Source organism: Microcebus murinus, chromosome 8 (assembly GCF_040939455.1).
Source record: "Microcebus murinus isolate Inina chromosome 8, M.murinus_Inina_mat1.0, whole genome shotgun sequence".
NCBI classification, from domain to species: Eukaryota; Metazoa; Chordata; class Mammalia; order Primates; family Cheirogaleidae; genus Microcebus; species Microcebus murinus.
Genome location: NC_134111.1, coordinates 17,202,397 through 17,214,890, shown reverse-complemented (window position 1 = coordinate 17,214,890; position 12,494 = coordinate 17,202,397). Strand labels below are relative to the sequence as shown.

Below are 12,494 nucleotides of genomic sequence, written 5' to 3'. Positions count from 1 at the left end.
CTTTGACTCGGGGTGAATTTATTTGTAGCTGGATCTAGCAGAGGCCACAAACTAATTATTGCAACCGACCAAGAAAAATAAACAGAACGAGGAAATGCCACAAGTATTGACAATATTTATTGTAGCATATGGCTAATGTATAAAGAGGTAATAGAACGATGTATCTCAGGGGATCATTCAAAAGGAAAATTACTTAAATTAACTTTTCAGGCAAACCGAATTATGCATTATACCCCTCCTGTAATGGTATACAAAGTCAATGTTTGCAAAGAGGAGGAACTGGCGGCTATAAATCAAGCCTTTCAGAAGAACTGTTGTATCGGCAGGGATTTTTTTTTTTCTCCCTTTGCTTTTTTGGCATTTGGATGAATGAAGAATTTTCTCAGCAAATTATTAATTACTCCTTCTTGCCTATAGAATTGAGTTCACTGTAGTTATGTAGGAGTCAATGGTATTCAAACTGCAGCTTTTGATGAAGTAATCGGCTGCTTCTGGGGCCTCTTTCAGCTGCCCTGGGCGTGCTTCACATATAAACGACTGCCAAATGGATTCTTTCGACATTCCAGCCAATTAAAATACATTTAAAGTGCAGCTGGTGGAGAGGCGAACCATGCGATTGTGCGGAGAACTTCAGGGCAGCGAGACAGAAAACAAACTTCGCAGCACCCAGCTCGGGCGGCCGGGCGGGCCAGGCATTCGTTCGGGGGGCAGTGGAGAAAGTCACAAAAAGAGGCTATCTTTAGCTCCCGTCAGAATCAAAGATGACACTTTGAGCACCACCTTAAAAGACACAAAAGAGGGAAGCATGTTTGTTAGGGTGTCAGTTTTCTCTCCTTGCCTCTTGAAACTCCAGTGCGTTGGCCGGCTGCCCAATGTGGTGCCGCATACAAATGTTGACAGAACACAGCGGTGTTTGTTAGACCCGGCCTGGGGAAGCCAGTGATTAAAACTCTTGAAGGAAGATCCGAGAGCCCCAGGAACTCTCCTCAATAGCATTAGAACATTGATCGAATGAAAGAGAAAGCAGAGAGTGGGCTAAAGTGAAACAGTCAACGTCCCTGTCTGCTGTGCCTTCTCGGTAAGGACAGAATTTTCTTTCGTTTTCTCTTTTTTTTTTTTTCCTTGAATGTTGCTGTTGGTGTAGAGGGGAGCACCCCAATTACTAAGCGCTCCGGTCCAGAGCTCTGCTTTGCAGCGCAGGGTTTGCTGTGATTTTTCTGGAGGACGTGAGGGGCTCACACTCACTGTGTCCATAGACACAAGGCATTCCCCAGCACATGGAGTGTGTGAGTGCTTTTCCAGAACTCAGGATGGTACATTTTTAAATGTTTACCTCTGCTGATCTATCCCGGTACTTTGCTGCCATGTGCCCAGGCGTCTGGAGGTTGACAGCAAATAGACTCCTCCTTGGAACCAGCAGTTAGGATGTACATGCCTGATTAATTTTTTATTTTCCTTTTAAACATGGTTCTTTCTGCTGCCAGCCCCACCCCTGTGCACGTGGAGAGTGTTTTGTTTTGCATTTTTCTTTTCCTCCTGGTCTAATATTCAATCAAACCCAAGCATTCTGGTTTACTAAAGCAAAGCCAAAGCGTTCGGAATTGTCTTGCTTTCTCCTGATTTCATTGGAGAAATTGCTAACTTGGGAATTCATTCTGAATCACCCTTTTCTTATACTTTAAGGAGGCAGGTGCAGTTGCATTATATCTGTGGTGCTACAAGTTTAATAAATACCTAGCTCTGGGGGGTCATACTCGAGTGCCCATCTTAAATTCCTGAGAATGCTAAGGAGGAGGATGGGCACTGTTTCCTAGCCATCAATTGACCAGCAAAAGACATACAAAGTTCCTAATTGTGTCCTGGCTTAGCTTGTCAGGGTAGGACCTTCCTGGCTTCAATTTTATTCACTGCAAACCAAGAATCTTGCACATTTCACGGTGAGGGATCACATTGCAGCATCCTGAGCTCAGTTAAATGTGCTTTATTAATCTTTAATGTGCCAGTAGCTCTGAGGTTATGCCAAGCTGAGCCTTTCCAAAATTCTCGAAGCTACCTGCTGCCAAGATAAACGGTGGTAGGCCCAGAAGGGGATCTTTTAAGGAAACTTGCAACAGCAAAGTTTTACCCATTAGGTTTGTCCCGGGTCAATGAAAGGAATCTTAAATGAAAGAGATTTCAGAAGGAGCTGCCTCAGCTCTGTGGCCTCTGTGTGAGAGACCCGCTGGGGAGAGTCCATCTCCTTGCCCACGCAGTGGTCTCCGGCCCAGGTTGGGGAGAGAATAGGCGTTCCACTGTGGGCCTGGTGGGCTGTGTTTATGAAGTAGGTGCCTCGTGGATGGAGACGCGTGTGAACACAGAAAGCTTTCCTGCCTCTGTGGCTGTGTCTGAGCCCAGAGAGAAACTAGGTTGCACATGGGATGTGCCACCTGTCCGATGCAACCACGTCAGACAGACGCGAAGAGTCGGAGATGGGCAATGGCCACACCGGTTCATTGGGGCAAAAATGCAACTTTGCACAAAAGAAAAGCGGGACGGTATACCTCAGAGAACTGGGCAGCGGAGGGGACTTAGTGACTGGAGGACTGTGTGAACCTGTGTGTGATGGGCTAGATCTTGGAGAATGTGAGGCTGTGACCCCTTGGGACGTTGGGTTACTCATGAGGTTAGTTAGGGTAAATGGAGTCATCATCATCCTTAGGATGCAGGTAAGAGACAAAATGGACTCTGCCTTTGGACATGAGTCCTGCAAGCAGGGACTTCACCTGTCAAGATCACTACTCGGGGAGCACTGGATTAGCGCTGAGAGGCGCTCCAAGGTCCTTTCTGATTTTAGAGTCAGTGATGCAAAGACTACAGATATGTACAGGTGATAATGAGGCATGATTAAGGGTAAAGGATGGTCTCAATGAAGCGGGTGGTTTATTGTCTTTAAAAAAATCAAGTCGAATGTCCTTTCTGTGGCCTAGAACAGGGATTGACAAACTACAGATCACTGGCCCAAATCTACCCACCATGTGTTTTTATAAATAAAGTTTTACTGGGACACAGACACACCCTTTTGTTTACATATTTTCTGTGGCTGCTTTTTTGTTATCACAGCAGGGTTGAGTAGTTATAACAGAGACTCTATCCCCCCTCATGCCCAAAGCCTAAAACACTCACCATCTGGCCCTTTACAGGAAAAGTTTGAGAGGTTCAACATATAGAGATCATACTTTTCTTTTTTTTTATTTCAGCATATTATGGGGGCACAAACATTAAGGTTATGTACATTGCCCTGCCTCCCCTCCCCCCTCGAGTCAGAGCTTCAAGCATGTCCATCCCCCAGACGGTATGCATTGCACTCACTATATATGTAAATACCCATCCTCTCCACCCTCCTCCCATCCTCCCGACACCACATACATTTTTAAGATTTTGGTTACATTTTATATCTTTGCCTCTCCCTAGCAAGGGTTAGAGGTCATGCTTTTCAAACTATCTGTGGTGAAGGACTACTTTTGGATTTTTAATTCATTTAATTCATTTCTAATCTGTTATGGACTGATAGTTTTATAAAATATAAAACGTTGCTTGAATATTGTGGTGATGTCAAATTGCTACATTTCAAAATATTTATTCTTAATTTTTGTATTTATCATGAATCAGCAAAAAGTAGTTTGTGGATTGGCACCAGTACCTGGACCACACTTTGAAGAGCTCTGACTCCAGCTTAGCGTTCCAGCCTCATCTGGTGCCATTTGTCCCAAATCTCCAATGATGCTACTCTTCTCTCTTCCCTCTCAGGAGTGAATACAGCAAACTATTCCCAACCTTTGAGCCTTTGGTGCTGATGTTTGCTTTACTTGGAAGTCATTTTTCCTAACTCTTCACTCAAGTTTTCCTTTCCTTTAGGTCTCTGCCTGAATTCATTTCATCAAGGAGACCTTTCAAAAAAACTCCATCTGAAAAATACTCCCTCATCTTACATAATTTTTTCTTTGTAGCACTTATTACAATCAGTACTTTTCTTGTTTATTTATTTGTTCATTTTATTATTTGTTTCTCTGTGTTGATCAGGATCCAGTAGCAGATTACATAGTCTATTTCAGCGGGATTAAGCAGAAAGGGATTTTGTACTGGTTTTAGGTGACATATCAAATCTTTCAGAAGGAATGAGGGGACAGGCAGAAATTCCAAAGGTAATGCTCAGAACATGATCAAATTTACCACTATGTCTCTGTTACCATCACAGAGCTAGAAATCGGGAAACTGACTGTGTTAGTCCATTTTCTGTTGCTTATAATAGAATACCAGAAATTGTGTAATTTATAAATAAAAGGAATTTATTTATAAATTCCTTACAGTTTTCAAGCCTGGAAGTCCAAAGTCAAGGGACTGCATCTGGTAAGGGACTTCTTGCTGGTGGGGACTCTCTGCAGAGTCCTGAGGTGGCACAGGGCATCATGCAGTGAGGGGACTGAATGTGCCAGCTCAGGCCTCTCTTCCTCTTCTTATAAAGCCACCAGTCCCAGTGAATTGATGATCAATTAATCCTTAATGCATGAAAAGATTAATCCATTCATGAAGGCAAGCTCTCATGATCCAATTACCTCTTAAAGGCACCACCCTTCAATAGTGTGACATTGGAGATTACATTGCAACCTGAGTTTTGGAGGGGATAATACAATCCTGCTAACTCCAGGCTTACATTGCCTCTGCTCTCATCTCCTCCATGAAAACAAGAATCTCTGTTTCTTGAAACATGTGAAGCTACAGACAAGATACTGAAGTCTTTGCTGCAGATGTTGCAAAATATTCCACATCTCTAGCAAGAAGAGCAGAAACATACCATCCACTTTCTGATCTTCACTCTGACTTTCAAATCCCACTAACGGGGGTCTCCTAGACAAAATATGGAACACAACAGAACCCAAGCTATGAGGGAGTCAGGGACTTAATATCTTAAAATGTTGGATATTTTACTCTCTAATGTTGAAATGTAGTCCCTATAATCTGCCTGTATCCTCTATTGGAAGGTAATCTCCTTGAGGGTAAGGACTTGTCTGCTCCTTCTTCACCCCTCATCAGTGCTAAGATTAGTGCCTGGCTCATATAATATGCACAATAAATGTTGATGCTGTAAGTGCATGCATGAATGAATGGCATGTTTCCTGGAAGTCTGTCATTTATAGGAGGTTAGCATGTGGTACACATCAGGGAGAGTCAAGTATCTGAGTCAGCCTGAAAAACACCTCTATGGTGGGAAATGGGAGAATACTTATAGGCAATAGTCTCACCTTTGAAACATACCTTGTTTTTCTAAATTGAAATATATTCGTGTAGTTGCAGTAATTTAATTTGCTCAAGGATGGGGGGTATTCAGATTAGCACCTAACACTATTATTTTCTGTGGGCTTATTGTAAGCACTATACTATGTGCTATACATTCATTATACCATTTAATTTGCACAAAATCCCAGTGAATTAAGCATTATTTCTCCTTACAGAGAGGAAGTAGAGGTTTTGTGTGGTAAAGTGGCTTCCCCAAGTCTCAGAGCTAGTGAGTGGTAGAGCCCGGTTAATCCCATGACTTTCTGAAAACCAAGTTTGAGCTCTTAACCTCCAATTTAAAATCCCACATATAATTTATCTTTCTTGTTGTTGTCCATTCACCTAAGACTGTCTTGTTTTGTTTTCATCCTAGTGGTTGGTTATTCTATTGCCCTAATCTATATACTTTGTGCATTCAGAAGGTGCAATCAAGTCATCTGTACTGAGATATCAGTACAGAGTCCTAATCATCATTGCTGAATATTACTGAATATCAGCAGTGAATCTGTGGAGCTATAGATGAGTATATAGAGTGGGTAGGAAACAACTAGATTTGCAGAGATTAAGAGTATCAATAAGTTGTTCTTAGGACAAAAATCTTAGATAATAGAATATTTCTCTTATAATTGGATAATTTTCTACCATCATGTTATATGTTTGGTTAAAATTTGGTTCTGTTTGGTTGAAATTCTATTTAATATTATTTTAATTAAACACAGTGATGTTTGGTAAGGATAATGTCATTTGATAACAGAAAATAAGTTGAGAATTAGTTTTACATTTAAAAATTTAAAGGACTCAGAAAGATACTTCTGAAGAAAGAGACCCTGGCAAGGGGGGGCTACACAAGAAATATTACTAGAAAACAATGTACATGATAAAATAAACCACTTAAAACCCTGTTTCTAATGACTACAAATGCTCAGGGAAAAGGGAACTACTCTGAAGTGCAGGAAGGGCCTCTAAAAATCTACTTCTCCCTAAAAGCAAGAAAGCACTGACAAAAATAATCAAGATTAATGTTTTGATAACTCAAGAAATTAAACAAAGGCTTGCAACAATCCAAGTAGCATTTGTTCATGGGAAGAAATTAGGTGAATCTCAGTAAAGATAGTAAGCTTTGTGGCATTTAACTTGCTCTATTCCTATTCCTCTCTCCCAGCTTGAAAACTGGGAATTTTGTAACTATATAGTAGCTGTGAAAACCAGTAGCCTAGCAGCCACAGGAAGGGGAAAGCATCATTCTCAGAAAATTGTCATTATTTGACCTGCCAGCTCTCTGCAAACCCTCACTCTCAGGTCTTATCTTTTATGACCTGATTCAGAATTCATTCAGTGCAAAGAATTTTTTCCTTGATGACACTTGTCATCAAGCCTGCTGGCATATACATCATGGAAGCCTGGAAAAGCAAATGATAGGAAGGGGCGTAAAGAATATTTGAAGAAATAATAGCTGAAAACATCTTACATTTGATGAAACTTATAAATCTGCATGTCCAAGAAGTTCAATGAACTCCAAGTAGGATAAACTCAATACAAAGGAATATTACTTAACTAGAATATATAAAGAACTATTATAACTCAACCATAAATAGTAACCCAGTTAAAAATGGGCAAAGGACTAATGGCAACGATGTGAAGCAATTAGAACCCTGACACATTGCCAGTGGGAGTGTAAAATGGCGCGACTGTGTTTAAAACAGTTGGCAATTGCTCAAAATGCTACACATAATATTCCCATATGATTCATCAAGTCCACTCCTATATATATACCCAAGAGAATCAAACATATGTCCACATAAAACTTATTCATGAATGTTCATAGCAGCATTATGCATACTTCCCCAAAAGTAGAAAGAACTCAAATGTCTATCAATGTATGACTGGGACACCAAAATGTATACAAGGGAATATTATCCAGCTGTATAAAGGAATGAAGTAGTGATTCATACTACCACATGAATCAACCTTGAAAACATTATGTTAAGTGAAAAAGCCAGACTCAAAGGCCACATATTATATAATTATGTGAAATGTTCAGAATAGGCAAATCCACAGAAACAGATAATGGTTGTTAGGGGCTGGGGAAAAGGGATATGGGAAGTAACTGGTAATGGGTGTGGGGTTTCTGTTTGAAGTGATAAAATGTTCTGGAATTAGCTAGTGGTGATGGTTGCACAACTCTGTGAATATATTACAAAACTGCTGAATTGTACTATTTGAAAAGGAAAATTGTATTATATATGCATTATATCTCAATAAATGTGTTATTTTAATAAAATGCTAAGGGAAGAAACCAGAGTAACTGGACATATCAGAGTTTGGTCCACTTTATCAATTTCTGAGCCTGAGACAGAGTGAAAATAGAGGTCAACATGCCAAATATCAAATATTTTAAAATTGTAAATCAAGCAAACAAAATTTTAAATATCTTTTATTTTCCTACTTTGAAAAATATACCTACAGAACAACTTTATCTTGTTAGCAATGGGAAGTCAGCAAAGGCTTTAATAAGGACAGTGCAGCAGCCCTGAGCTTGGGATAGGTTAGTTAACTATGGAAATGATCCTACTAGAGATTGAGGAGAAACCAAACCAATGCCATGGGCATGCAGAGAGTGTGGCAGATATATCAAACATTCTATAAGCTCGATCAGCAGAGATGAAAGTGGAAAGAGAAGAAGGGATGAGAAGAAAGAGAAAGAGAGGCCTGATTTTCAGAACTTCCATGACACAGGATGATGTCATCCATTCCTGAAATGGTCCAATATTTGCATTTTCATTTTGTTAGTCTTACTGGGATTTAGCATTTCTAAGGGCAGCAAGTATTAGCACAGTAGTTCACTGGACTCAGTTGGTGGAATACAGAAAGGTAAGAAGTTGAATGTGTTAATCAGGTTTTATCTTAAATTAGCAACAGTCACATATTTTAAATGAACTATGAAGGAGCTAGGTTTTGACCAAATTTTAAAGAAAGTAAAGATTACATGCCTCTTCATTTCAGTTTTAACAAAAATTTCAGGTCCTTCCTTTTATGGCCTGGTTCCTAAGGATCCTACAGCAGGATTGACAGTTGCTTCCCTGTAGGACTTATATGCCATTCTATCTTATGTCTTTCTTTGCATTCTGTTGTAATACTCTGATCCAATGTGAGATGGATTGCTATGATATAGGTTATCTCATAGTGTGATGGTAGGAATGTCAATTGGTATGGCTTTTATGAAAAGCATTTTAGCCATGGGAGTTAGAATATTTAAATCAATTCTATTCTAAATTAATCTATTCAAAGAAAATAATATGTTCTGTGTACAAATATATACTTATACAATTATTCATTAAAATATTATTTTTAATAGTAACATATGGAATCTACCTCTATCAAGAGGAGAATAATCAAATAAATTAGGGACTACACAGAAAGTTCTTATAAATCAACAAGAGAAAGATTAATACCAATAAAAAGATAGTTGAAGGTAATGAAATTCAATTTACCAAGAAGATATATAAATGGCCAAAAAGCATATGAATAGATGTTCAGTCTCATTGAAAATTAAAAGAATGCAAATGCAAATAATGAGATATTATTATTTTACCTATTAGCAAAAATTAAACTTACTATCATTGATGAGGCATGGAAATTGAGCATTTTCATTCATTCTTGGTAGGAATATAATTGGGACGATTTGGTGGAAAGACAAATTGAGGAGGGAAAGAGCATGTTTTTGACTCAGCAATATACCTCAAAGAGTGTACCTTAAAGAAATAACAAGTCTACGTAGAATATGCATAAGAATGTTTATCACAATAATATAATACTTCCACTAGTGAAAGATGAAAATAATTCAAAGTTCATCAGTAGATGATTGTTAAATAAGTTATAGTGCAGCCACACAATAGAATAATATGCAGCCATTAATAACAAATGTTATTAAAAACCTTCTGGAAAGGATTCACCATTCTAGATGCCATTAAGAACATTCATGATTTGTGGGAGGAGGTGAAAATATCATCATTAACAGGAGTTTGGAAGAAATTGATTTTAACCTCATGGATGACTTTGAGGGGTTCAAGACTTCAGTGGGGGAGGTAGCTGCAGATGGGGTAGAAATAGCAAGAGAACTAGAATTAGAAGTGGAGCCTAAAGGTGTGACTGGATTACTGCAATTTCTTGGTCAAACTCTAACAGATGAGGGGTTGCCTCTTATGGATGCACAAAGAAAGTGATTTCTTGAGATGAATTCTACTCCTGGTAAAGATGCTGTGAGCATTGTCGTAATGGCAACCAAAGGATTTAGAATATTAAATAAGCTCAGTTGATACAGCAGCAGCAGGGTATAAGAGGATTGACTCTGAAATTAAAAGAAGTTCTACTATGGGTTAAAATGCTATCAAACAGCATCATATGCTACGCAGAAAACTTTTGTGAAAGGAAGAGTCCATCCATGCAGCTGACTTCCTTGGTGTCTTATGTTAAGAAAGTTCCACAGCCACCACCACCTTCAGCAACCACCACCCTGATCAGTCAGCAGCCATCAACATGGAGGCAAGACCCTCCACCAGCAAAAAGATTACAGCTTGCTGAAGGCTCACATGATCGTTAGCATTTTTTAGCAATAAAGTGTTTTTAAATTCATATGTGTGCAATTTTTGTTTAGACATGATGCTATTGCACACTTAAAAGACTATAGTATATTGTAAATCCAACTTCTATATGCACCAGGAAAACAAAACACTTGTGTGACTTGCTCTAGTGCAATATTTGCTTTACTTCTGTGATCTAGAACCAAACCTGCAATATCCCCAAGGTATACCTGCACCTGCAATAATTACAGCCATAACCAAATTATTTATAATAAATACAGATTCTTTTTATATTCATAAATTTTTTTAAAAAATGTAGAATAGTTAGTATTGTGTCCAATTTCTTCATATTTTCTTTTTCTTAAGTGCCACAGATCAGAATGCCATAGTTATGCCTACTAATACAAGTTTAAAAATAGTACATATTGTACAAACCAGAAATACTTTATAAGCTAACTTAAAAATTCTTATGTAGAGAGACTTATGTAATAATGGACATTATAGACACTGTTGCAGACAGATTTTTTAGTTAGTTGGGTCTCCTGGAGGGTTAGGAAGAAAGATTATATACACACTTAAAATATTTCTGTATACTTGGTAAACAACCCATCGATTTGGGCAACTGGTAACAACAAACTGAGAGCCCCATTACTATACTATCCTTTTTCAGAGAGAGAGAATTTGGAAAATTTATTAAGGTGGATTTTTCAGTAAGCCATCCAAAGTAACTTAATAATAATTTAGCCAAAAAATTAATCCTATATTGATTTAGTCCTTGTTTAATTCACATTCTTAGACTATCTTCTTTGGTTTTTACTATAGTCCTGTGAGGCAGGCAACACAAATATTTACATTTTACAGATAAGGAAAGAGCCTCAGACAGGTTAAGAGCCTGGATCAAGATCTCAAACTAGAAAATTAAGGAGTTGAGATCTCTGAACCCATGTCTTTCTGACAATCTAGGTTAGTTCTAGTTATTAGTAGGAATGGAATTTTAGTTTGCTATGTCCAATCATTTTTCTATGCTGCGTCATTCTATTCTCCCAGAAGATCACAATGCTTGTAAGGTATTCCAGGGTTGACTCTAGATTCATTTTCTTACAAGGCACCAGTGAACATAGAGAAAGGAAGATTCTAGATACAGGAGAGACCATGGTAAGGTATGGTGAGGGGAAGAGGCTTTGGGATGAGAGGGAGGTGGGTTGGGTCTCACATGCTTGCAAAGTCCCCTCACGGGCGATATGGAAGTGGAAGGCTGCCAGGAGTGAGAAAAACAAAATCAGCCGCAGGGGAATGAATGGGACAGCCACTGCATCTGATCGTGGTAGAGATGGCATGGACGCTAGAGGATGTGGGCACGTTGGAGACCACATCCTATTAAAGACATGAAGGATGTAACTGTGCCTTAGCTCCAGCAATTGCCACCGAAAAGGAACTAGCTGTGCATTTTTATCTTTTTTTAATTATTCAAAAAGAAGCTGGAAATTTGATTTTCATTTCCCTGTTTTCCCTGTTGATTTTTATTTCCCTAATTTCCCTATTTTAAATGATAGTATTAATTTTAAAAAATTTTTGTAGGCTGACTAAAATATTGCTGACGGCCAGCCGAACCCCTCAAGTTGGTGGTTTGCGACTCCCGGGGCATATTCTGTCTAAGGGTTTGCTAGGCTCCTAACTGGTCAAATTCAACTTCTGCTTCCCTGATGTCTCAATTATAGCACATTGGTCCTTGTCATTTGTCCTTACACATGGAAGGAAACATCCCTCTTTTATCTTCTTCACAACCACCGAAAGCTACCACCCCCACCAAGCCTTGGCCTTTCTCACACTCGCTCAAAGACTTTGTGCCCAAGAGGGTACCCCGAAGTGTACCCCGAGAACAGGCTGTGTAAATACTGCTGGTCATGCGTGCCAAGGAATGGTCCCAAGGGCTTGGGAAAGATGTACTTTAATTATGTGACGTTTCTGACTTTAATTATTGTCTAGACTAAGATTTTTTTGCAAGCCTGTAAACGTATGGGTGGTGGCCCGGTGATACAAATCACTCAGCTTTTCTTCAACGGGAGGAATTCAACCAGAAGCTGCCAGCTCAAAAACCGTATGAGCAAAGGTACAAATCTCCACATTAAACCCGCAGACTGGATTAAACATTTGATTACTGGCTTGAACTGAAATGGACAGAAGTGGATTCCCTCCTACCTTCACAGGGAGGGTCACAAAGAGAGGAATGTACACAAAGCTGACTCACACACAACTTTTATTCCAGGGAATGTTCTGGTACATCTCTGGGGACATCCTGACTTTGGAGATAATTCTCTTCATAAACCATCTTTGTGCAAATTTATAACATTTAAATATGCAATGTTTCTACATTATATGCGTTAGTGTTTTTAATAATGATTCTTTGTTGAAAATTTGGAAAATACCACAAAGTATATGGAAGAGGATAACAAAAATATTACATATAATTCTATCACTCTGAGACACTCAGTGTTATAATTCTGGTGAATTCACTTCCAATCTTTTTACTATGCTTTTATGAAAAGCAGATAAACAAACAAAACATATAAAGCAAACTCTTGGCTTTATATGAAAAATTTG

At 38.9% G+C, this 12,494-nt stretch overlaps 1 protein-coding gene across 1 annotated transcript in view; it reads left to right on the top strand.

The window, feature by feature from the left end:
• Nucleotides 1-616: 616 nt before the first annotated feature.
• The window catches only part of NCKAP5 (NCK associated protein 5), a 919,491-nt gene continuing 907,613 nt past the window's right edge, over nucleotides 617-12,494 (top strand). Inside the window, exon 1 of the mRNA XM_012740059.2 lies at nucleotides 617-1,078. The gene's annotated coding sequence lies outside the window, so the exon portion shown is untranslated. The remainder of the gene's footprint in view (nucleotides 1,079-12,494) is intronic.